This window comes from Chrysochloris asiatica, unplaced genomic scaffold, assembly GCF_000296735.1.
Source record: "Chrysochloris asiatica unplaced genomic scaffold, ChrAsi1.0 scaffold00362, whole genome shotgun sequence".
Classification (NCBI taxonomy): domain Eukaryota; kingdom Metazoa; phylum Chordata; class Mammalia; order Afrosoricida; family Chrysochloridae; genus Chrysochloris; species Chrysochloris asiatica.
The window spans coordinates 713,352-737,370 of record NW_006408880.1 but is presented as its reverse complement, the minus strand read 5'-3'; the positions used below and the strand labels follow the sequence as shown (position 1 = coordinate 737,370).

The 24,019-nt window shown below is 39.6% G+C and overlaps 2 pseudogenes; one reads left to right on the top strand and one right to left on the bottom strand.

Annotated features, from left to right (window-relative positions):
- Window positions 1-14,843: 14,843 nt before the first annotated feature.
- Window positions 14,844-15,375, bottom strand: LOC102838568 (annotated as a pseudogene).
- Window positions 15,376-22,389: 7,014 nt separating this feature from the next.
- Window positions 22,390-23,625, top strand: LOC102838197 (annotated as a pseudogene).
- The last annotated feature ends 394 nt before the right edge of the window (window positions 23,626-24,019 follow it).

Genomic DNA, 24,019 nt, shown 5'->3' with positions numbered 1-24,019 from the left:
TCTGCTATTCATAAGGTTTTCAGTGACTAATGATTTAGAAGTAGTTCATCACTTTTTCTTCCTAGTCTGTCTTTGTCTGGAAGTTCATCTGAAACTGTCCACCATGGGTGACCCTGCAGGTTATTTAAAATACCAGTGACATAGCCCTCAGCATCACAACAACTCAAGCCACCACAGCACAGCAGACAGACAAGTGGTGGCCATTTGATTTTATGTCAAAACTGTCACTTTAAATTTTGTTATGAATCCTGATACAATCAAGATGTTCTCTCTGAAGATGGCACCACCGGAATAGCTGAGCATCTTGAATTAGAAAACAATGGATTTCTTGATTCTCCTACAAATTCCCCTAGCTGTAAGCCCTCCAATCCTCCATATATTCCTTTATATGTGTTTCATAGTTCCAGCATCATACCCTGAGCCTGCTTGGCCTGGTATTCCGTGCCTGGTATTCCAAGCTGGTTGACAGAGCTCCTCGCTGCAAGTCTACCCGATCCGCCATCTTGATTGTATAGGGACTTAGGTGGGGATAGTCCCACTAGCAAGGACAAGGAGACCACCTGGAATGGCTAGAGCAACAGAAGACACATCTTCAAAGAAGGATCATCAGGAAAAACCCAAGTCAGCATGATTGGCTACTACAAGAATAAGCAAGCCTTTTGCCAGGAAGCCATCAAGGCAAGCAATCAAGTTCCGTCAGGAAAAACTCCTCTCTAAAACTGAAACTCAAAGGGAATACATGAACAGGCATGTAAGCTTGCTGGCAACCACATTGGTCTCCTGGTGAGTGGAAGAGGGGAAAAGATAGCAATGAAGAAATGGGCTGAGTTCAACCACAGTCCATTGACTCCCATTGACTTGGAGATGAGAGAGAGAAGAGGAAGGGCTGGTTGGTCTGAAGTGTGGAGAGACCTGAGGACACCTGAGCCCATGAACAAGGACATAGCCACAGAGGGCTAGAGCTGAGAATGAAGCATCCAGCTGATATGAAGTGAGAGGAGATGCACAAGAACACCCAAACTTGCAAACAGTACCCATTTGTCCTAGCCTTGATGGCTTGATAATCAGAACTCGACTAGAGGAAGATTACAAAAAATATATTTGATAAAGGAAACAAAGGTAAATTGCTACAATTTACAAGTTACAAAGATAAAGGAAACAAAGGTAAATTGCTACAATTGATGAACCTGACCTCTATTCACGGAGGTGTTGTTGTTATGTGCCCTGGAGTCGGTTCTGACTCTTAGCCACCCTGCACAGGTTTTCTGAGGCTGTAAATCTTTACGGGAGCAGAAAGCCTCAACTTTCTCCCACGGAACAGCTGTCCCTGAGGTTAGCAGCCTGATTCGTAACCACTACACTACCAGAAATACCAACAGGGAGGGAAGGAGTCTTCACATCAAATATCAATGCTATCCTCTGTCTACACAGGGTACATAGGAACGGGCAACTTAGACATTGGCTACCTAAAATGAGGGGCAATAAAGGAACTAAGTGACTGGCTTACAAGGTTTCAAGAGAGAGTATAGTTTAAGAGTATGTTTGAGGGTGAGATAGAGTCCCCACTGAATAGTTTTCATCTTGTCTAGATGGGTCTGGTGAAAAGAGATGGGGATAAGATTCATATGATTCAATAGTAAGTAATTGTCATCATGACTAATTGCAAGTGTCACAATTGTAAAGGTAGAAGTAACAAAAACAGGGGAGTAGTTAATCTTACAGTCCGGAAACAGAGGACGACCCTAGGACCATCAAGGGAGAAGAGCACAAGCAGAATGCGAGATCTTATCCAGAAAAGCAGCGATGCCAGAGAAGGCAGAGATGAGGACATGGAGAGATGGAGCAGCCGAGGACTCTAGATTCATGGGAAGAGAGGGACTAAGAGCTGGTGGCCAGGAGGCAGACTTGCAGAATGTGCCCTTTAGAGGTGTAAATTATTATATATGCTTGAGGGTTGTTGTTGTTGTTGTTTTTTAAAAAAGCAAAAGTGAATAGAGTGAAACACACTGGTAACTGATGGTACAATCATTGTAATGAAACAAGGTGTATGATTTGTTGAATGTAAAACTGATGATCTGCCCTGTAAAGTTTCACTCAATCCACAATAAAAATCTTAAAAAAAAAAGGTAATGGATTTTTCCAATTAACTTTTGAAACTCCTTCTTTCATATTGCATCATATTAACAACAACAAAAATGCGAATCTGTTATCCTTGAGTTGATTCCCTGTGTGTTATGACTAGAGCTGCTATTAGAAGGTTGACACATAAATCAAGTTTTCTCTCTATTGATGCTCACCTAACTTAGATTGGGTATCACCAATCTGTTACAAGAATGGCCTTTCAAAAAGAAAGTTACATTTCTACCCTAGACATTTTCACTAGGCGGGTGTTTGGGCTTTTTGCTTGCTTTAGAGCTCTCATAAACACTCAGCTTGCCTTTTCATTTACAAAAAGTTACATGATTTTAACCTAGAAAAATAGATTGAGCTATTGGTCATGATTCTTACCTATCTGAAACTGTTATTACAGCATACCCTTTAGCCAAGAGCCATGTCTCTCATGGGACTTTGTTTTTGTTTTTTTAAGGTTTTTATTGTGGATTGAGTGAAAGTTTACAGGGCATATCATCAGGTTTACATTCAACAAATCACATACCTTGTTTCATTACATTGATTATAATCCCCTCCATGTGCCATCAGTTAACAGTATTTCTCTCTATCCACCTTAGCTTTTTAAAAAACACACAAATAAAAAAAAACCACTCAGGCATATATAATAATTTACATCTCCAAAGGGCACATTCTGTAAGTCCGCTCCTGGCCACCAGCTCTTAGTCCTTCTCTTCTTAGTCGATGAATCTAGAGTCCTCAGCTGCACCCCGTCTCCATGTCCCCATCTCTGCCTCCATCTCTGGTGCTGCTGCTTCTTTGGATATGGTCCCGCATTCTGTTTGTACGTTCCTCTCTTGATGGTCCTCATGGGTTTTTTTGAGATGTATGTGAATACTAATAACCTGAACTCACTCACCACTAAAATGAATGGCAAGCAAAGCCTTTCTCATGATCAAAATGCCCTTTTTGGGATTTGTAAACAGTTGACAGTGTGGCAAATACACAGCATTATTTATCTTTTTGGTGACTTATATTTAGGCTGAATTTGAAATGCAGAACTATGCCAGGCTTTAGACTATTTTAGTGTGATTTTGGATGAGTTGCAGCACAGCTCTTTAAAGAGAGAAAAGATTCAGTTACTTAAATGTCAAACTTTGATCCTGGTATCTTGGTAGAATTGTAACATCTAATGAAAAGGCACTTTTTCCCTTAAAAAACTGCATCCTGTTCTGAACTCATCCAACTTATACTGAACTTGGTGTCTTAAAATGTAAACACCAATCCATCTAAACTTCAGAGGTTGAACTTTTCCAGCAGTTTCATGGTACTTTGGCAGTTGAGCTTTAGAGTCCTTGAGATGAATGCTCCTCTGGAAAAGAGCTATGGCCTCAGATCTGAATTTCTCATTTTACTACTGGGCAATTGAACTGGCCTTAGGAATTTCTCCTGGTGTGATGCACTTGGACAAAGGTCAAAACTGAGTGAGAGTCATTGATTACGTTTTCTCACAAGTAAAAAATATCTGATTAGCCTAAAATCTTTAACAAGCCAGAAGATTTGCTCCTTGTTGCATTTAATGCCTGCATTCCAACTCATCTGGGCCTGTTGGAATTTATTTAGCTTTGAAGTGTGCTTTGAAGAACTGTCTGGTCCAGGAAGGGATGTATAGATGTCTGGTCATCTTGTCCTTTTGCCTTAGAAGTGAAACATTGATTTTCATGCCACTTTAGTTTCCCAGTAGGATGAAAATAGAATCCAAGAAACTGCTAGAGCAGGTATGTGTCCAGTGAGGCTTAAAGCATTTATATCTGTCTGCACTAAGCAGATGGCTTTTAAGTGGGAAACTTGCCTTGTGGCTAGAATTCAGCTTGTTGGAAATTTTTATTGCAAGGGGTTAAAGCAGAAAAGTCGAGATGAGTCTGTCAGCAGCCCTGCAAGTGAGCTTTCATTTTTCCTCAATAGCTTTAACCTGAAGCTAAATCGGCATCAAAAGGGGCAGGTCATTTCTACAGCACTCTGACAGTGTTCTCAAGGCTAACCCTTAAATGGCTTTTTCTTTCTTTCTTTTTAATGAACACTGCACGATAAACAGTAATCTAGAAGAAGAAAACTTCTTGATTGACAGAGAGGTTGCAGCTCATAAAAGTGTTTCCTGAGCTCAGATGAGTTGTATTGACAGCTAGCCAGGAGAGGAGAGGCTACTGTCAGATCTGGAGGTAATTGCAAGATAATCATGTGCTTGATTTAGATAAAGCAGCTCCATGCATTTACTTATTTATTCATTCATTCTACTTGTTAGATGGAAAGAAGAGCATGTCCTGTTCTGACTCTGGCAGTGAAATCAATACTGTGAAATGGCCTTTTCTTTTCAGTCTTGTATGTTCTTAGCACAGTGCATTAGGGATGCTGAACCTGGTGAGCAAATCCAATATGTTGTTATGTTTGCTAGGTATGCCTGCTGATGTGGATACCCAAACGTAATGAAACATTATATTAGGGAATTTATTAATGTAAAAGTCTGTGTAAATACCTTTTGAAAGCCTCCTTGCAGATAAGATGTAGAATTTCAGAGCAAGAAAGAAATCAGAGAGAGATGATCTATTTTAACCTTATAATTTCATAGTTAAGGGACCAGGCCCAGAAGGGTAAGGCCTACAGTCTGCGTCCTTGGTACTTTCAGTTATGCTTTGAGTCCCCCTTTAAATAATACAGTATTACCCACTTGACACGTATTGCAGGTGACTTAAACAGTATTCCCAATTCCTTCTTTCCATCCCTTATGACATTGCTGTCACTCATACTTATCCAAAAAACAAACCCGCTGCCATAGAGTCTGTTCTGATTCATACTGACCTTATCTAGGGTCTCTGAGACTAAATATTAAGGGAGAAGGCAGTCTCCTCTTTCTCTTGCAGAGTGGCTGGTGGAGTTGAACCACAGCCTTGTGGTTAGCAGCCCAACACCGAATGCACAGCACCACCAGGGCTCCTACAACCTACATACTATTGTTGTTAGGTGCTGTAGAGTTGGTACTGACTCATAGCAATCCTATGTACGACACAACTAAATGCTGCCTGGTCCTATGCCATCCTTGGAATTGTGACATTTGAGCCCATTGTTGCTGCCACTGTGACAGTCTGTCTTGTTGGGGGTCTTCCTCTTTTCTGCTGACCTCCACCTTTTCAAGCATGATGGCCTTCTCCAGGGACTGGCCCATCCTGATAATATGTCTGAAGTATGAGAGACGAAGTCTGGTCATCTTGCCTTCTAAGGAGCATTCTGGCTGTATTTCTTTAAAAAAACAACAACTCATGTAACTATCATGGGGGAGGGATACCAGGCACAGAAATAAGTGCCAAAACCTATCTTTCTCTTTATGATACTATGTTGTAACAATATAAAACAAAGCAATACACATATATGTTGTTAAGTGCTGTCAAGTTGGTTGTGATAGCAACCCTGCATAGCATTTCTGAGGAGTGATTTGTGGGTTGGAACTACTAACCTTGTGGTTAGCAGTCCAGCGCTTTGCCTCCAGCGCCACAGCAGGACAACGTACACATACATAAGTGGCTATATACCTTTCTTTAAGGAGCTCTGGTAGCGTAGTGGTTACGAATTGGGCTGTGAACCGCAAGGTCAGCAGTTCGAAACTACCAGCTGTTCCGTGGGAGAAAGATGAGGCTTTCTGCTCTCGTAAAGATTTACAGCCTCGGAAACCCTGTACAGGATCACTATGAGTCGGAACCGACTCCACGGCACACAGCTACCAGCCACCACCATACCTTTCTTTAGAGGTGAGAGTATTATATAATAAAGCCTGAGTATTTAAACATTAGTTTCTGTATAACACTATGTGGGAGCTATGTCTGACTTAACTCTGACTCTAAAAGGGGGGAAGACCATCAAACTCAAAATCAGCCCAAGGCTGATTTTGAAGCACAGGTCAGAAATGCTTCCACTGTACAACCTTCTTTACCCTGTTCTGATACTAACCCTTCCTCCCACAGCACTCTCTGTTTCCCATCTGGGTTTGATAATCCATTGCAATGGTCACACAAAACTCTTAACAATGCTCATGGTTATGGAGGTTTAAGATCAAAACCAACTCAGGACCCAGCAGTTCCCCAGTCAGGAAAGCCTCTTGTCTGCCATATGCTTCACCTCTTAGCCTCTTAGCCATGTGATTCCTTCACCTCTGCCCTATTTGGGTTGTTGTTCTTAAGTGTTTGAGTCAGTTTCAGCCTGTAGCGATCCTGTATAGGGTTTCTGAGGAGCGGCTGGTGAGTTTGAACCACCCACCTTGCAGTTCAAACTGACCTTGCACATCAGCGCATTAGCCCACAGCACCACACCAGGACTCTGCCCTGCTCAGGTAATCCTTACAAAGTTCTTTCAGCAAGTCTGTGAATGTCCAAAGGGCACATTCTGCAAGCCAGTCTCCTGCCTGTAGGATTTCAGTCCATGGGCCTAAAGCCAGAAGTAGCCCTGTCTTTCCATGCCACCACCTCATGTCATCACCTCTGCCCTTGCTTCTGATGTTTCTGTTTACCTAGGTTGGGATCTCATGTGTCACTCCTGCTCTTCCTTCTTGATGGTCCTGGGATCTTCAGGCTGCTTCTGAGATGGCTCCTATTAAACCTAGCTGGAGGGCAAAACTAACCAATCCCAACCTGAGACTCCTATGTATCTCATTTGCATGGTCCCACCCAAACACTTGGTGGAAATTAAGAAGATCTGGATAGAAAAACAGTATCAAGTAAATTCCAGGCACCACAGTTTCTTTCTACATTTGACAAGGATAAATGAGACATTTTAACATTCTTAGGAAAAACATGTACATTGAAACTAGCAAAGTAAGAAGTCTAACCAATTTCCACTAGATTGCTCTCTTGGTTTATCTTAAACCATAGTCTCTTAATACTCCTGGGAGAAAAATACAAAACCAGACTAACAAAGCAAGAAGTCCAACAATAGCAATCCTAACACATATACAGATACAATTCACACACATGCCATATGACTTAAGGCCCATATGGGAGTCTTGCCATCACAAATAACTTTTGCTCCCACCCAGGTAGAGGTTCCAGGGGTAAAGACAACAGTAAGACTCATAGGGATGACATCCACTCACAGACATCTTCCAACAGTAATCACACACTTGGGGTCCCAAAGAGAACACCCTTAAAGGAGGCAGGCTGCAGTGCTACAAAGGAAGATAAATAAATGCCACAATACCTACTCAAAGAGGGAACTGCTCCCAACGGTTTTGGTGGCCCCTGGATATGCTCCTTCAAGTCCTCTTACCTTGGAGATCCAATTCTGACTGTGCAAGACCACCTGCAGCAAAATTCCCCAGATTGCCTAATCTGGGTGACCAGTCTTTCAACTTGGTCCTTTCCCGTATCCTTAGGAGACTTAAGTCTCCTCAAGGACATCCAGGTGTCTGTTTGCTGAGTCTCACAATAGGCAAAAACCAGTTCCTACACATATAAGACAAGTTAAAAGAGAAAAGTTTGACTTGGATGAAAACTGTAACACAGACCAGAACACAAGAGGGGACAGATCAGGTTATTTCATAGAAGGACACGCGAAGAACTCAATCCTAGCAGCTACTATTGTCCATTTGCCAGATTTAGGCAATCCCCTCATTGAGAGTCTCAAGTTCATGGATGGGACTCATTTTTCCCTATATTCATATTTTCCAAAATCTGCTACAGAGATTTCTAACCATATCTCCACCCTCTAAGAGATGGATCTTACCTTCTACTGATTAAGAATAGTCAGGTGAGGCAGAGTTCCCATATAAGTAAACATTTACTATAGGAAAGAGGCTTGCAAGCAGAAATCGGGAAGACTGAATGCAATGCTTAGCTACCATCTCTCCAAACAGTCTTTGCTTAGGTTTTAAAGGTTTTGGGTAGGGAAAAGGCATTATGTTTATTTGTAGAGATAAGCAGCGACTTCTGGGGATTGGCCTGGTTTGCTTGGGTCCACCATTAAAAGTCATGGAAGCAGCAGTTGAGAAATTGAACAACATATTACATTAGTCAAATCTGCTGCACAAGACCTTTTTAAACTGTTCAAGTGCAAAGATGTCATTTTGAGGACTAAAGTGTGCCTGGACCCAATCCATGGTACTTTCCATAGCCCCATATGCATATGAAAATTATTCAGTGAATAAGGAAGACTATAAAGACCTGATGCATTTAAGTTATGGTGTTGGAGAAGAATATTAAACGTACCATGGATTGCTAGAACAAATAAATCTGTGTTGGAAAAGTATAAACAGAATGCTCCTTGGAAGCCAGGATGGCAAAATTTCATCTCTCATACTTTGGACATATTGTCAGGAGAGACCAGTCTCTGGAGAAGGATATCATGCAAAGTAAGGTCAAAGCAAAAGGGGAATGCCCTCAACAAGATGGACTGGCACAGTGGCAGTAGCAATGGGCTCAAGTGTAACAATGATTGTGAGGATGGCACTGGACTGCACTTTGTTCCATTCTGTTGTGCATACGGTTGTTATGAGTTGGAATCAACTCAATGGCACCTAACAACAACGTGCTAATTGGGTGCTTGCACAACATTACTTCAAAATGGATTCCACCAAAAAGGCTTCTGGTAGGGCAGACCAAACTTATTATAGGATGTCATGCATGAGTGGTTCTTCAAATCTCTCCCAGGGGCTAGCATTCTTGAGAAGGTTTGTCCTTTAAAGTTATGCCTATGGCACTGAGAAAACCAGTTCAGCCTGTAAAATATCTCACAAAGGAATAAAAGTACAGAATTTCTATGGGTGCTCTTTCTTAATGGCATGTAACAGGATGTGACTGCTCAGTTAGGTACCTGGGCATGTCCTACACATCTTTACAATTGCCCAAGTAGGGAGGGGCATAGGCTCAAGACTCATAACAAGATTTCAGTCAATAAGAAGTTCATGCTTAATCCTGCCTCCTTTTTTTTCCCTGTTTCAGCTTCAATATTTTTCTCTTTGTCTTTGATTATCTGAAGTTGAATAGGATGATATCCCTAAGATTTTGTTGTTAGGTGCCCTTATGTAACTTTGGACTAATAGAGACCTTATCCACAACTGAATGAAACCCTGTCCAACCCTGTGCCATCTTCACCAACTGTTATGTTTGAGCTCATTGTTGGTCCCACTGTGTCAATCCATCTCAGTGAGGTTCTTCCTCTTTATCTGACTCTTCACTTTACCAACCATGGTGTCTTACTTCAGGGATTGGTCCTTCAAGATAACATGTCCAAAGTACAAAAGATGAAGTATTGCCATTCTCACTCCTAAGGAACAACATTCTGGCTGTACTTCTTTTAAGACAGATTTGTTTGTTTTTACAGACGTTCATGGTACTTTCAATATTTATTCTTCTTTAAAACCATAATTCAAATGTATCAATGCTCCTAAAATCTTCCTTTCACACTCATATGAGGCAATTGAAAATGCCGTGGCTTGGACCTAAGGTTTAGTTTTGTTAGTCTCTTCTTGGTTTATGTCTATGGCATTGTGGGATAAGCACTGGACTGCTAATCACAAGGGCAGTGGTTCAAACCCACCAACCACTCTACAGGCTGTCTGCTTCCATATTTATAGTCTCAGAAATTTTATATGGAGCTGCTATGAGTCAGCATGGACACTGCTGCTCATCATGGAATTGCCAATCATTCAAAATCAAAAGGGCAACATTGTCCTAAGGACAAAGTTGATAAGGGGTAGGAAAGGAGGTGCAATGCAGGCAGGAACCACTTGGAGGAAGTGGGATAACTGTTGTTGCACAGAGGTAATAGTAATCATCAAGATGAAACAAGGTTCATGTTTTGTTGAATGTAAAGCTGATGATCTTGTCTGCAAACCTTTACTCAATTCACAATAAAAAGTGAAAAAATAAAAGCAATGCCTGATAACAGTTGAAAATACATTGAAATATGAATTCTCCACAATCTTACCTCTCAGGTATAACCAGTTGACCTTTTGCTGTATTTTCTTTTACTGTATATAGATAGAAACATATAACACAAAACTTGGGACTATACTATTGTTCTTTTAATACTCTTTTGTCCTTTTATTTAACCATTTTCCCATGTCATTTAAATATTTTTAAAAGAATATGTAGTTAGGATCTACCTAATTATTATAAGGCTGCATTAGAAGTGAACCATTCTTGGTTTGGACATATTACTATGATGAACATCTTTGCATCTATTCTTGTTTGAATATCTTAAAATTTCCTAGAAATTGAATTATTAGAGAAAATTAATAAGATATTAGGATTCTTATGCTATTGATTTTTGGGTAGTAAAGATTTTCTTGGTATAGGTGTTTTAAAAGCCAGGCATCCTATTTGCATTTAGCACAAAATGAATACTGCATCTGACCCAACCTTTTTCAGTCGTAGCACAGAATACTTGGAGGTATTTTTGTATCATACTATGAGAACTAGAGGAAAGAAGTAAAATTTAAAACTTGACAATCTGAGTAAGTCATTGATTATCTACAAATTAAGTACTTTAACTTCCTTGAATTGCTTTACTTTTCTCATTTGAAAAATGGGGATAATAACTTCTAGTCTCCTTTTTAGGTGAATGTAAGAATTAGAAATCATTAATTCAACTTCCATTGACCAAATATCATTGAGTGCCTACATATGGAAGCCACTATGCTGGGTGTGGACTTATGGCATGGTAACATTAGCACTGGACTGTGAACTACAAGTTTAGCAATTCAAACCCCTCAGCTGCTCCTCAGAAACCCTTGACTCGATGGCACTTAACAACATGCTGGATGTAAAGGATACAGTGATAAACAAAAGCAGACAAGACTTTTTATTTGTTGAGCTTCCCTCTACTAGGAAAAACATCCATCAAATAAGCACACAAATGAATGCAAAAAATAATCTGGTCTTTGAAAGGATTAATAAAATTGACAAACCATTGGCGAATCTAAAAAAAGAAAATAAGGAGAAGATGCAAACAACACATATTTCCATTGATTCTGTTGTGATAACACAACAGAATCAATGGAAATAAAAAGGATCATTACAGAATACTAAGAAGAATTGTACTTCAATAAATTTGAAAATCTAGAAGCAATGGATAAGTTTTTAGAAAAACACAACCTAATTAATATAGAGTGAAGTAGAAAACTAAAGAAGAAATCAATCAGGTAGTTTTAAAAAAACCCAACATAAAAAGGTCCAGGCCCAAATCACTTTACTGGTGAATTTTACTAAACATTCAGAGAAAAGCTGACATCAATTTTACTCAAACTATTCCAGTACATAGAAAAGGATGGAAAACACCCAAATACATTTATGAAGCAAGCATAACTCTCATACCAATACCAGGCAAGGACATCACTAAAAAAGAAAATTATAGACCAATATCCCTCATGAACACAGATGTAAAAATTCTCTAGTAGAATTTAACAACATTTCAAAAAATAATACATCACGACCAAGTGGGATTCATACCAGGGATGCAAGGATGGTTCAATATTAGAAAAAGAATCAACTTAGTGTCCCATATAAATCAAACATAGGGTTATATTGATGATGCATAAAAGGCATTTGACAAAACCCAACATCCATTCCTGATAAAAACACTCAACAAAATAGGAATTGAAGGGAAATTCCTCAAAATAAATAAGAGCATATATACAAATGTCGAGTTATTTCCGACTCATAGCGACCCTGTATAATAAGGTTTCCAAGGAGCAGCTGGTGGGTTTAGACTGCTGACCTTGTAGTTCAAAGTCCAATTCTGATCCTACAGTGCCACAACAGGTGTCCAATGGAAAACTTCAATATTATAAGTTGAGGCTTGAATGTTTTTCTTCTGTTCTTTCATCTTGAAAAATGCTGAGCATGTACTTCCCTTTTGATTTCCTAACTGAAGTTCGTTATGCATTTCATTATACTTAACTTTGTCTTCTCCAGCTGCCCTTTGAAGTTTTCTGTTCAGCTCTTCTACTTCTATAATTCTTCTATTTGCTTTACGATTTCTACACTGGAGAGCAAGTTTCAAAGTTCTTCTGACATCCATTTGATATTTTTTTTCTTTCTTGTCTTCTTAATGACCTTTTGTTTTCTTCCTGTATGATGTTCTTGATGTCATCCCCAAACTCTCTGGTCTTTGGTCATTAGTGTCCAATGCATCAAATCTATTCTCTTTTTTTTAAGGTTTTTATTGTGGATTAAGTGTAAAGGGCAGATGATCGTTTTAAATTCAACAAATCACACACCTTGTTTCACTGCAATGATTATAATTCCCTCCATGTACTGTCAGTTAACAGTATTTCTCTATATTCACTTTAGCTTTTTTATAAAAACAAAAAACAACCACTCAGGCATATATAATAATTTATACATCCAAAAGGCACATTCTGCAAGTCAGCATCCTGGCCACTGGCTCTTAACACCTCTCTTCCCATGAATCTAGAGTCCTCAGCCACTCCTGCTCTCCATGTCCTCATCTCTGCCTCCGTCTCTCGCATTGCTGCTTCTCTGGATAAGGTCCCGCATTCTGCTTGTGCTCTTCTCCCTTGATGGTCCTAGGGTTCTCTGCTTCTGAACTGTAAGATTAACAACTCCCCTGTTTTTGTCACAAAATTTCTACCTTTACAATTGTGACAGTCACAATTAGTCATGATAACAATTTTTCACTATTGAATCATAAGAATCTTATCCATGTCTTTTTTCACCAGACCCATCTAGACAAGATGAAAACTGTTCAGTGGGGACTCTTTCTTCCCCGACATGCTCTTAAACTAAACTCCCTCTTGAAACCTTGTAAGCCAGTCACTTCATGCCTTTATTGCCCCCTCATTTTAGTTAGCCAATGTCTAAGTTATCCATCCCTAACTACCCTGTGTACAGAGGGGATAGCATTGGTATTTGATATGGAGACTCCTTCCCTCTCTGTTGGTATTTAGAGTTACCACATCCATGAGTGTAGCTCAGGTTCATCAAATTGTAGCAATTTACCCTTGTTTCCTTTATCAAAAAAAGTTGTTTATTTATTTATTTTTTTTGTAATCTTCCTCTAGTCGAGTTCTGATTATGAAGCCACCGAGGCTAGGTCAAATGGGTACTGTCTGCAAGTTTGAGTGTTCTTGTGCATCTCCCCTCACTTCATATCAGCTGGATGCTTCACTCTCAGCTGTAGCCCTCTGTGGCTATGTTCTCGTCCATGAGCTCAAGTGTCCCCAGGCCTCATCACACTTTGGACCAACCAGCCCTTCTTCTTCTTCTCTCTCTCATCTCAACGGGAGTCAATGGACTGTGGTTGAACTCAGCCCATTTCTTCATTGCTGTCTTTCCCCCTCTTCTACTCACCACTAGACCAATGTTGTTGCCTGCAGGCTTACATGCCTGCTCATGTGTTCCCTTTGAGTTTCAGTCTTAGAGGCGAGTTTTTCCTGAAGGAACTTGATTGCTTGCCTTGATGGCTTCCCAGTGAACAACTTGCTTATTCTTGTAGTAGCTAGTCATGCTGACATTTTTGTTTTGGGTTTTTCCTGATGACCTTTCTTTGAAGATGTATCTTCTGTTGCTCTAGCCATTCCAGGCTGGTCTGCTTGTCCTTTCTAGTGGGAATGTCCCACCTCATAGGGTTCTGAATGGGACTCAGGATTCCACCTAAGGTCCTATACTCTGCAAAGGCTTTGCAAGAGGCCTATTTCACTGGGCAAGTTCTTGAACCCCTTTTAGGTATTCCAATCAATTATAGGTTGAAGACAGGCTTACAAGTTTTCTGTAATCATGTTTCCTAACATTCCTTTCTATCCCTCTCAAGTGTCTATTTTACAACAGTAGGCAAGGGAAACCAATATTCATAAAACAGTCAACCATCTTAGTGTTATTTCCCCTCTTCAAACTATGCCTAGATCCCTATATCACAGAGCCCTGTTGTTCCAAGATTGAGCATGCATCACTATTTACCTCTGTCCCACTTAGGCCATGCAAACCTGTCTCAGTGTTCCCCTATCAACCTTGTTCTTCTACCTCCTCCCCTTCTTGTATTGCCCTCCTCAACACCCAAACTAATCCCCCACCCCAAACGCACTGTTGTGGTTCCCTTATATTCCATGTACTTCGATATAATTTAGGTTTTTTCAAAATGAAATTTATAGAAAGACATTAAATAATCATGGTTAAGATTTGGTGAAAAAAGAAAAAAAAACAACAAAAATCAATGGTTAAGCAAACCTGATGTATACTGGTACGAATGTGGGAATGTAAACACAATCTGAGCAGGTAAATAACAATATAGGTTCTAGCTTCAAAGTTTGAAATGACTGAAGGAATAAACCACATAAAGGTCTAGTGTTCATAGTTCCTGGGATTTTAAAATTCTGTATGATACTAAAAATACACAAATATTGTTCTGGGCATTTTGGCACCTAATCACGTTAAATTTCTTATATATTAATAAGATTCTGGCATGGGGATAGATTTAAAGTCTTATAAGAATACTGCATGATTTCAGGAAAGGTCAATTGATACAAATGATAAGGACATTTTAAATCCTGAAGAGTAAGAAACCTTTGCTAAATGTCCAGATAGGCTAACTGCAATTCTATCAAACCTGGCAAAGCTGCTTTCAGTACTCCTATGGAAGCTTTATTTACCAAGCTCACATGTTGGTGAATATGCATGAAAAACTAGGTCCTGTCCCAAGTTCCACTTCCAAAGTAAGACCAGCAGGCACCCATTTTATTGAATGCAACAGTTGTTTCTATGACCATTGATGTCTTTGAAGCACAAACGCATCTTAGGGCATCTTAGGACGATACTTCTCCAAATACAAAAGTTGCTTGCTATTAAAAGCTCCATGTCACTTTTGCCTTATGAAATGTACAGCATCTTCATATTTCATTCCACCTTCAATTAATGCTAAGGCAACAAGCACTGGAGCTCTCCCAAGTCCTGCAACACAATGAACAGCAATACAACAACCAGGTTCTTCATGAAACTTAATATTTACAAGACTTAGCCAGTCATCAACAATCTGATTGGATGGCAGTACACCATCATCAAAAGGCCAATCAAGAACATAGATGCCTTCTTTTTCCACAAGAGCAGTGTCATAAGTTGCTTCACATACTCTTACTATTGTGGTAACTCCATACTTCTTAAGTTCCTCTATAAATTTATTTAAGGTCACATTGGTTGGATTGTGTGTAATAAGAAATCTCATGTTCTTGTATGTGACTTCCACAAGAGCTGGATGGCTCATTCGAGCCATGTTGATTTTGTTTGAAAAATTCAATAGGATTATGAAAGAATTTTAAAAAGTGAATACAGAAATGATGTAAAGAAACTGAAGTCTACTTCAAAACACTCAATTTGCAATTCTCAGTGCTTTCCATTATTCTCAACACCATAGTGTTGGGAATAATGGAAAATGAAATGAACCTCCTAACAAGAAGCAGCAATTCTTCAATCAAGTAATACTGAGGCAATAGAAAGGAAGTGCACTGAGGTTTACCCCATTCAGGTCAGAACTCTTGAAAATTGCTCCAGGGATTTCAATTCAACACTTTTGTGTCCAGGTTACCCACTCTTATGGGGGTTTCTTGGTGGAGTAGTAATGAATGTCTACAGTTCACTTGTCTGCATAGAGGTCGTGCTGTGCCTGGCAGTAATCTCCACTGCCCTTCAGAAACTCCATAAATGTGTGATCAAGAACACCACAAAGCTGATTACACGAAGGATTTCATTAACAGTTCAAACTAGTTCCTGATTAAAACTCGCCACCCAAGGCCATTCCAGGATAAAATTAATACCGCCTGCTGGTGCCTGACCGCAGACTCATTTGCTTGAATGTAATCATAACCCTAGCAGTTTTCAAGGCACTTACGCTCGGGCCATTTCTGGAACGACTTGCCCCAAAGAAAGGACAAGACTTCACCATGAAGATAATTCTTAAATTATTCCTCTTCATGTTGTCCAGCATGCATCTTAAGCTTCTTCAGATTTTTTTTTATCCTTTTTTTTCTTCTTGCTCTTCTATCTTAGTAGTTGAGAGATTTACCGTCTAGCTCACTAGTTCTGGCTTCTATCTCTTCAATTCTACTCCTTTGCCCTTTCAATGTATTGTCCATTTCTGATATTCTATTATTAATTGTTTGGACCTCTTTCTGTAGGTTTTGAATTGTTTCCAATGCTGTATCTATCTTATTTGATTGTTCCTGTGGCGCTTTCCTGGCTTCTTACTTATTTTTCTCAACTCCATTGTATAGTGTTTTTTTCTGAATTCCTTCTCAGGCATTTCCAAAGCCTGCCCATCTTCCAGTATGGAGTGTAGGTCTATTTACAGCTTATTTGCCTCAGTCACTTTATCTCATTTCTGGACATGTGCAGATATGGTCTGCTGTTTCTGTTTTTTGGACATATTCAGGAGTTATCTATGGTGTTAATACTTAGATGAGTGTGTATTTTGGTGTTTTTTATGCTTTCTGATTGCCTCCAGGTAGATGTGATCAGGAGATGGGCTTCCCTTTTCAGTCTTCTTCCTGAGAAATTTCAAGATGCCACTGTTGGTCATTGTGACATAACTCAGGATTGAATTTTCAGCCAATTTCCTTTTTAGTCTGCCTGTCTCACTCCACAATCCCCTTTCAGGCCTTTTCCCTAGTGCGAAACAGTTCAGGGCTGGCTGTGGCTGTTTTTTACTGCTGGTTTTTTTTTTTTTTATGTTTTATTGTGAATTATGTGATAGTTTACATGGGAGAATGTTAGTTTTACATTCATCCTATCATATCTTGTTTCATTGCAATGGTTACAATCCCCTCCATGCATCATCAACCAACCAAAGGATATACCCTGCAAGCCTGCCCCCTGGCCATTAGCACACAGCCCCTCTCGTTCTCTGGGTCTAGAGTTCCCAGCCACTCCATCTTTCCATGTCATCATCTCTGCCTCCATCTCTGGCATCACTGTTTCTCTGGGTAGGGTCCTGCACTCCATTCTTCTCCCTTGATGGTCCCAGGGACCTTCGCTTCTGGACTGCAAAGTCAATCACTCCCATCCTTTTGCTACAAAACATTTACCTTTATATTTCCAACCATCACAGTCAGTCCTGATAGCAATTATTCACTATCATATCACAAGAGACCTATCCCCATCTCTTTTAATCAGACCTGCCCACATAGATTGGATACTACTCAGTGGAGATTCTACCTTCTTCCACACCCTCTGGATCTGGGCTCCCTCTTGAAAGCTTGTAAGCCAGTCACTTCTTGCCTTTGTAGACCCCCCATTTTGGGTAGCCAATGTCCAAGTTGCCCATTCCTGTCTACTCTGTGTATGGAAGGGGTGGGAATAATCCTCGCTGTAAAGATTTGTTCCCTCTTTTGAGCTACTGCATCCATAGGTATAGGTCAAGTTCATCAAATTGTATCAGATTATTGCCATTTGGTTTTAAGTGGAAACTGTCACTTTAAATTTTGAGGAGATCTATGCGCATGCATAGTAGAGCCCTCTGGGGGGTGGGGGTGGCGTGTCTACTTGCTCAGGCACCCCCTCTAGTCACCTGAATGGAGGTGCACAGCCAGTGAGAGACCAATGAACAGATACAAAAAAAAAAAAAAAAGAGTTTCCACATTTTTATCTCCACAGTTCTGTCAGGCGTCTGTGGCTGCTCTGATCCTTGGTCTCACCCAAGATGGTGGCTCCAGGAGCAGCTGAGCATCTTGGATTAGAAAGCAATGTATTTCTTTCTTCTGCTACAAATTGCCCTAGCTATAAGTCTTCCAACCTTCTAAATATTCCTTTATATGTGGTTCAGAGTGATGGCACCATCCCCTGAGCCAGCTTGGTCCAGTATTCTGTGTTGTTGCTGATAGAGCTCCTCACTGCACTTCTACCCAATCCGCCATCTTATTTGTTCTCCTATCAAATCTATTCTTGAGATGATCTCTAAATTCAGATGAGATATATTTAAGGTCATATTTTGGCTCTCATGGACTTGGTTTTACTTTAGCCTGAATTTGCATGTGAGCAACTGATAGTCTGTCCCACAGTTTGCCCTGGTCTTGTTTTGGCTGATGATATTGAGCTTTCCACCATCTTTCTTCACAGATATAGTCAATTTGATTTCTGTGTATTCTGTGTGGTGAGGTCCACCTGTATAGTCGTCCTTATGTTGTTTTAAAAAGATATTTGCAATGAGTAAGTCATTGTTCTGGCAAAATTCTATCATACCATAGCTCCAGCATCATTTCTATCACCAACACCGTCTTTTCCAACTACTGATCCTTCCCCTTTGTTTCCAACCTTTGCATTTCAATCTCTAGTAATTGTCAATACATGTTTTTTTTTATGTATTTATCAAACATGATTGCATGTTTGATCAATTATAGACTCAAGAAGTTGGTAGAATTCTTCTGTTTCATCATCACTTCTTTAGTAGTAATGTGTAAATTGGAATAACAGTGGTATTTAACTGGTCTTTGTTGTTGTTAAGTGCCATCATCGAGTTGGTTCTGACCCATAGCGACCCTTTAGGATTTCTGAGGATTGGCAGGTGAGCTTGAACTGCTTACCTTGTGGTTCAAACCGACTTTGCAGTCCAGCGCACTGACCCACAGCACCACACCAGTCAGTAGTATACTTCAAGATAGATCTTCAAACATTCTTTATGTTGATGAATGCAATGCCATTCCTCTTTGATTTGTCATTCCCTGCATAGTAAGCCATATGATTGTCAGATTAAAAATGGCCAATACCAGTCCATTTCAGCAAACTAATGTCTAGGATATCGATCTTTATGCATCCCATTTCATTTTTGACAACTTCCAATTTTCCTAGATTTGTACCTCATACATTCCATGTTCCAATTATTAATGGATGTTTACAGCTGTTTCTCCTCATTTTAAACTGTGCTCCATTAGCAAATAAAGGTTCTGAAAGCTTACTCCATTCACGTTATCATGGTCAACTCTGCTTTGAGGAGGCAGCTCTTTCCTTGTCATATTTTATCTGCATTCCAACCTGAGGGGCTCATCTTCTGGTACGGTATTGACAATATTCTGGTGTTATTCATCATGTTTTCATGATCAATAATCTGGTGCTATTTGACAGTATTCTAGTGCTATTCATAAGGTTTTCAGTGGCTAAGTATTCAGAACTCTCCTTTTTCTTAGTCTGACTTAGTCTGGAAGCTAAGCTGAGAACTGTCCACCATGGATATACTGATATACTGTGCTGGTATTATAAATGTCAGTGTCATAGCTTCCAGTATCACAGCAACATGCAAGCCACCACTGTGACAAACTGATGAATGGTAGAGAGCCTGTGAATATATTACTTTAAATGGTAAAAGAGACTTTGCAGATTTGTTTAGGGATACAGATGCAGTAGCTGCAATTGTGGACTCAATCGCCAACTATCATGAAGATGGCCCAGGACTAGGTAAGGTTTTGTTTGCTATACATAAATCTGCTGTTAATTGGAACTGACTCAACCAAAACAAAACAATAATACAAACCTTGAGAGGGGGAGTCTAGCCAATATCATCCAGGTGGGGCCAATCTAATTTCATGAGTCTTAAAAACAAAGCTATAGATATATCACTATTAGAGTGACCAAGGGTCAGAAACATAAGATACTGTTGGCTCTGAAGATGGTGAAAGGAAATCATGAGCCAAGGAATGCATGCAACTTCTCAAAGCTGGAGTAGATAAGGCATCAGATTCTCAGTCTCCAGAAAGAACACAGCCTTACGCTGATGTCTTGATTGAAGATCCATGTTGCATTTCTGACCTACATAAATGCAAGATAAATAAATTTGTGTTTTTAAAAGTCACTAAATTTGTGGCCACTAAATTTTATAATCCATTACCTTTTATGTTAAAATAGCTAAGAGACCAATATAGTCATTTACTAGATATATGACTTTTGAGGCTTGTTTTTTCTTTTCATTTATAGGAAACATACATTGATCGTGTGGAGTTTGTGTGCAGATTTGATGAGGTAAGATGTATGCAATATTGTTGTTGTTGCTAAGTGCCATTGAGTCAGTACCGACTAATAGTGACCCTATACACAACAGAATGAATCACTGCCAGGTTCTAGACCAATCTCACAATTGTTGCCACGCTTGGACTCACTGATGTTGCCACTTTGCCAATCCACCTAGCTGAGAGTCTTCCTCTTTTTCTCGGACCCTCCACCTTACCAAACATGATATCCTTCTCCAGTGACTGGTCCCTCCTGACAGTATGTCCGAAGTATAAGAGATGAAGTCTTGCTATCCTGGCCTCCAAGGAACACTCTGGCTATACTTCTTCCAACACAGATCTCTTGGTTCTTTTGGCAGCTCATGGCACTTTCAATATTCTCCTCCTACACCATAACTCAAATACATCAATTCTACTATCTTCCTTATTCCCTGCCCAATATTTGCATGCATATGAGGTTATTGAAAATACCATGGTTTGGGTCAGGTGTACCTTAGTCCTCAAAGTACTTTGCTTTTCAACACTTTAAAAAGGTCTTGTGCAGCAGATTTGATTTCTTGGCTGCTGCTTCCATGCGTGTTGATGGTTGATCCAAGAAAAATGAAGTCTTCGACAACTTCAATCTTTTCTCCATTGATAAGAATGTTGGTTATGGGTCCAGTGGTGAGGATTTTTTTTTTTTTTCCTCTTTACATTGAGATGCAATCCATACCAAAGGTTGTATCATCTGCATATCACAAGTTGTTAAGAATCTTCCTCCAATCTTGATGTCATATTTTTCTTCATATAACCCAGCTTCTTGGATTATTTGGTCAGCATATAGGTTAAATAAGTACGATGAAAGAATACAACCCTGTTGCACATCTTTCCTAATTTGAAACCATTCAGTGTTGCTATGTTCTGTTTGAACAACTGCTTCTTGGTCTGTGTACTGGTTCCTCATGAGCATTCATGTTTTTAACATGAAATTAAGTGTTTCAGAATACTCATACTTTGCAATGTTGTCAATTGTCATGATCCACACAATCAAAGGCCTTTGCATAGTCAATAAAGCACAGGTAAACATCTTCCTGGTATTCTCTGCTTTCAGCCAAGATCCATCTGATGTCAGCAGTGGTATCCCTCATCCTCTTCTGAATTTGGCTTGAACCTCTGCAAGTTCTCTATCAGTGTATGCTTGCAGCCATTTCTGTATTATCTTTAGCAAAACTTTACTCACATAGGATATCAAAGATATTGTCTGATTTCTGCGTTCTGTTTGGTCACCTGTCTTAGGAATGGGCACAAATACAGATCTCTTCCAATCAGTTGGCCAGATAGTTGTCTTCCAAATTTCTTGGCAGAAATGAGTGAGTACCTCCAGTGCTGTGTCAGTTTGTTGAAAGATTTCAATTTGTATTCCATCAATTCCTGGTGCCTTGTTTTTGCCAGTTCTTTCAATGCACCTTGGACTTCTTTCTTCAGTATCTTTGACTCTTGATCATATGCTATCTTTTGAAATCGTTGAACATCGACCATTTCCTTTTGCTATAGTGACTCTGTGCATTCCTTCCATCTTCTTTTGATGCTTTCTGTATCATTCAATAATTTGCCCAGAGAATCCTTCAATAATGAAAGTCGAGACTTGAATTTTTTCTTTAGTTCCCTCAGCTTGAGAAATGCTGAGCATGTTCTTCCCTTTTGGTTTTCTAACTCCAGATCTTTGCACATTTTGTTGTAATATTTGACTTTATCTTCTCGAGCTGACCTTTGAAATTTTCTGTTCAGCTCTTGGACCTCCTCATTTCTTCCATTTGCTTTAGCATCTCTAAGCTGGAGAGTATGTTTCAGAGTCTCTTCTGACATCCATTTTGATCTTTTCCTTCATTCCTATCTTTTTAATGACTTTTTGCTTTCCTCCTGTATGTCCTTGATGTCATCCCACAACTCTTCTGGTCTTTGGTCATTAGTGTCTAATGCATCAAATCTGTTCTTCAGATGGTCTCTAAATTCAGGTGGGATATATTCAAGGTCATATTTTGGCTCTTGTGGATGTCTTTTCATTTTCTTCAGCTTCAGTCTGAATTTGCATATGAGCAATTGATAGTCTTCTGCCCTTGTTTTGGCTGATGATATGAAGCTTTTCCATCATTTCTTTCCACAGATGTAGTCAATTTGATTTCTGTGTATTCCATCTGGTGAGGTCCATGTGTATAGTCATCTCTTATGTTGTATTAAAAAAGTATTTGAATGTAGATATCTTACTGCCACTGCCACCCCTATGCAGCTGCCTACACTTCCTCTGATCTGCAATAGTCATGCTACCCAACACCGGGAAGCTAGCAGGATGCACATTTTTTATCCCTGGTGCAAGCTGTGGTATTGGCAAAGCTATTGCATTAAAAGCAGTGAAGGATGGAGCAAATGTTGTCATTGCTGCAAACACCACCAATACACACCCTAAACTTCCAGGCACAATCTATACTGCTCCTGAAGAAATTGAAGCAGCTGGAGGAAGGGTCTTGCCATGTGTTGTTTATGTGAGAGATGAATAGCAGACCAATAATGCAGTGGAGAAAGTAGTCGAGAAATTTGGAGGAATTGATATTTTGGTGAATAATGCCAGTGCTATTAGCTTGACCAACACATTGGAAACACCTACAAAGAGAGTGGATTTGATGATAAATGTCAATACCAGAGGCACCTATCTTACATCTAAAGCATGCATTTCTTACTTGAAAAAGAGTAAAATTGCTCATATCCTCAATCTCAGCCCTCCATTGAACCTAAATCCATTGTGGTTCAAACAGCACTGCGCGTATACCATTGCTAAGTATGGTATGTCTATGTGTGTACTTGGAATGGCAGAAGAATTTAAAGGTGAAATTGCAGTCAATGCATTACGGCCTAAAACAGCCATACACACTGCAGCGATGGATATGCTGGGAGGGTCTGGTATTGAAAGCCAATGTAGAAAAGTTGATATCATTGCAGATGCTGTGTATTCCATTTTCAAAAAGTCAAAAAATTTTACTGGCAACTTTGTTATTGATGAAAATATCTTAAAAGGAGAAAGAATACAAAATTTTGATGTCTATGCAATTAAACCAGGCCATCCTTTGTTACTAGATTTCTTCTTAGATGAACTCCCTGTTTCAGTTACCATGAAAGAGGACTTGCAAGGTGTGTGTCAGGAGCCGCAATCCAAATCACGCTCTGGACCTGCGGAAGAAACGTTTAGAATTGTCAAGGATTCTCTCAGTGATGACATTGTTAAAACCACTCAGGCAGTGTTTCTGTTTGAACTCTCAGGTGAAGATGGTGGAACATGGTTCCTAGATCTTAAGAGCAAAGGTGGAAATGTTGGCTTTGGAGAGCCTGCTGATCAGGCAGATGTGGTGATCAGTATGTCTACTGGAGACTTTGTAAAAATGCTTTCTGGGAAAATAAAACCAACCATAGCCTTCATGTCAGGAAAACTGAAGATTAAAGGTAACATGGCCCTAGCAATCAAATTGGAGAAGCTAATGAATCAGATGACTGCCAAACTGTGAAAGGAAGAAAACAAAAAAGTCAGCCACTAAACTCAACAAGTAAAAAGCTCAACTGGTTAAAATCTAAAGTTTTCTCTCTTCCCTGTTGTATTATAAGGATATTTGCATGTTTGTCTTGGAAAAATAAAAAAAGGAATATCTATATCTATAAGACTTGAAATTGTAATTAAAGCAGTGGCTAGCCAATCAAACATGAGCTTTATTAAGTAGAATTCAAAGACATTTGGATATTTATGTTTTGTGAATTTTACCCACAGAGCCTTATATCTCATTCACCATTTTCTTGTAGGAAAACTAATGAGCAAATCACTCGGGTCAAGCAGTACATGATCTCTTTCATTTCCTGTGCATGTAAAAGGAAGCTAATCTGTTTCAAATTTTTAGTTTTGGATTT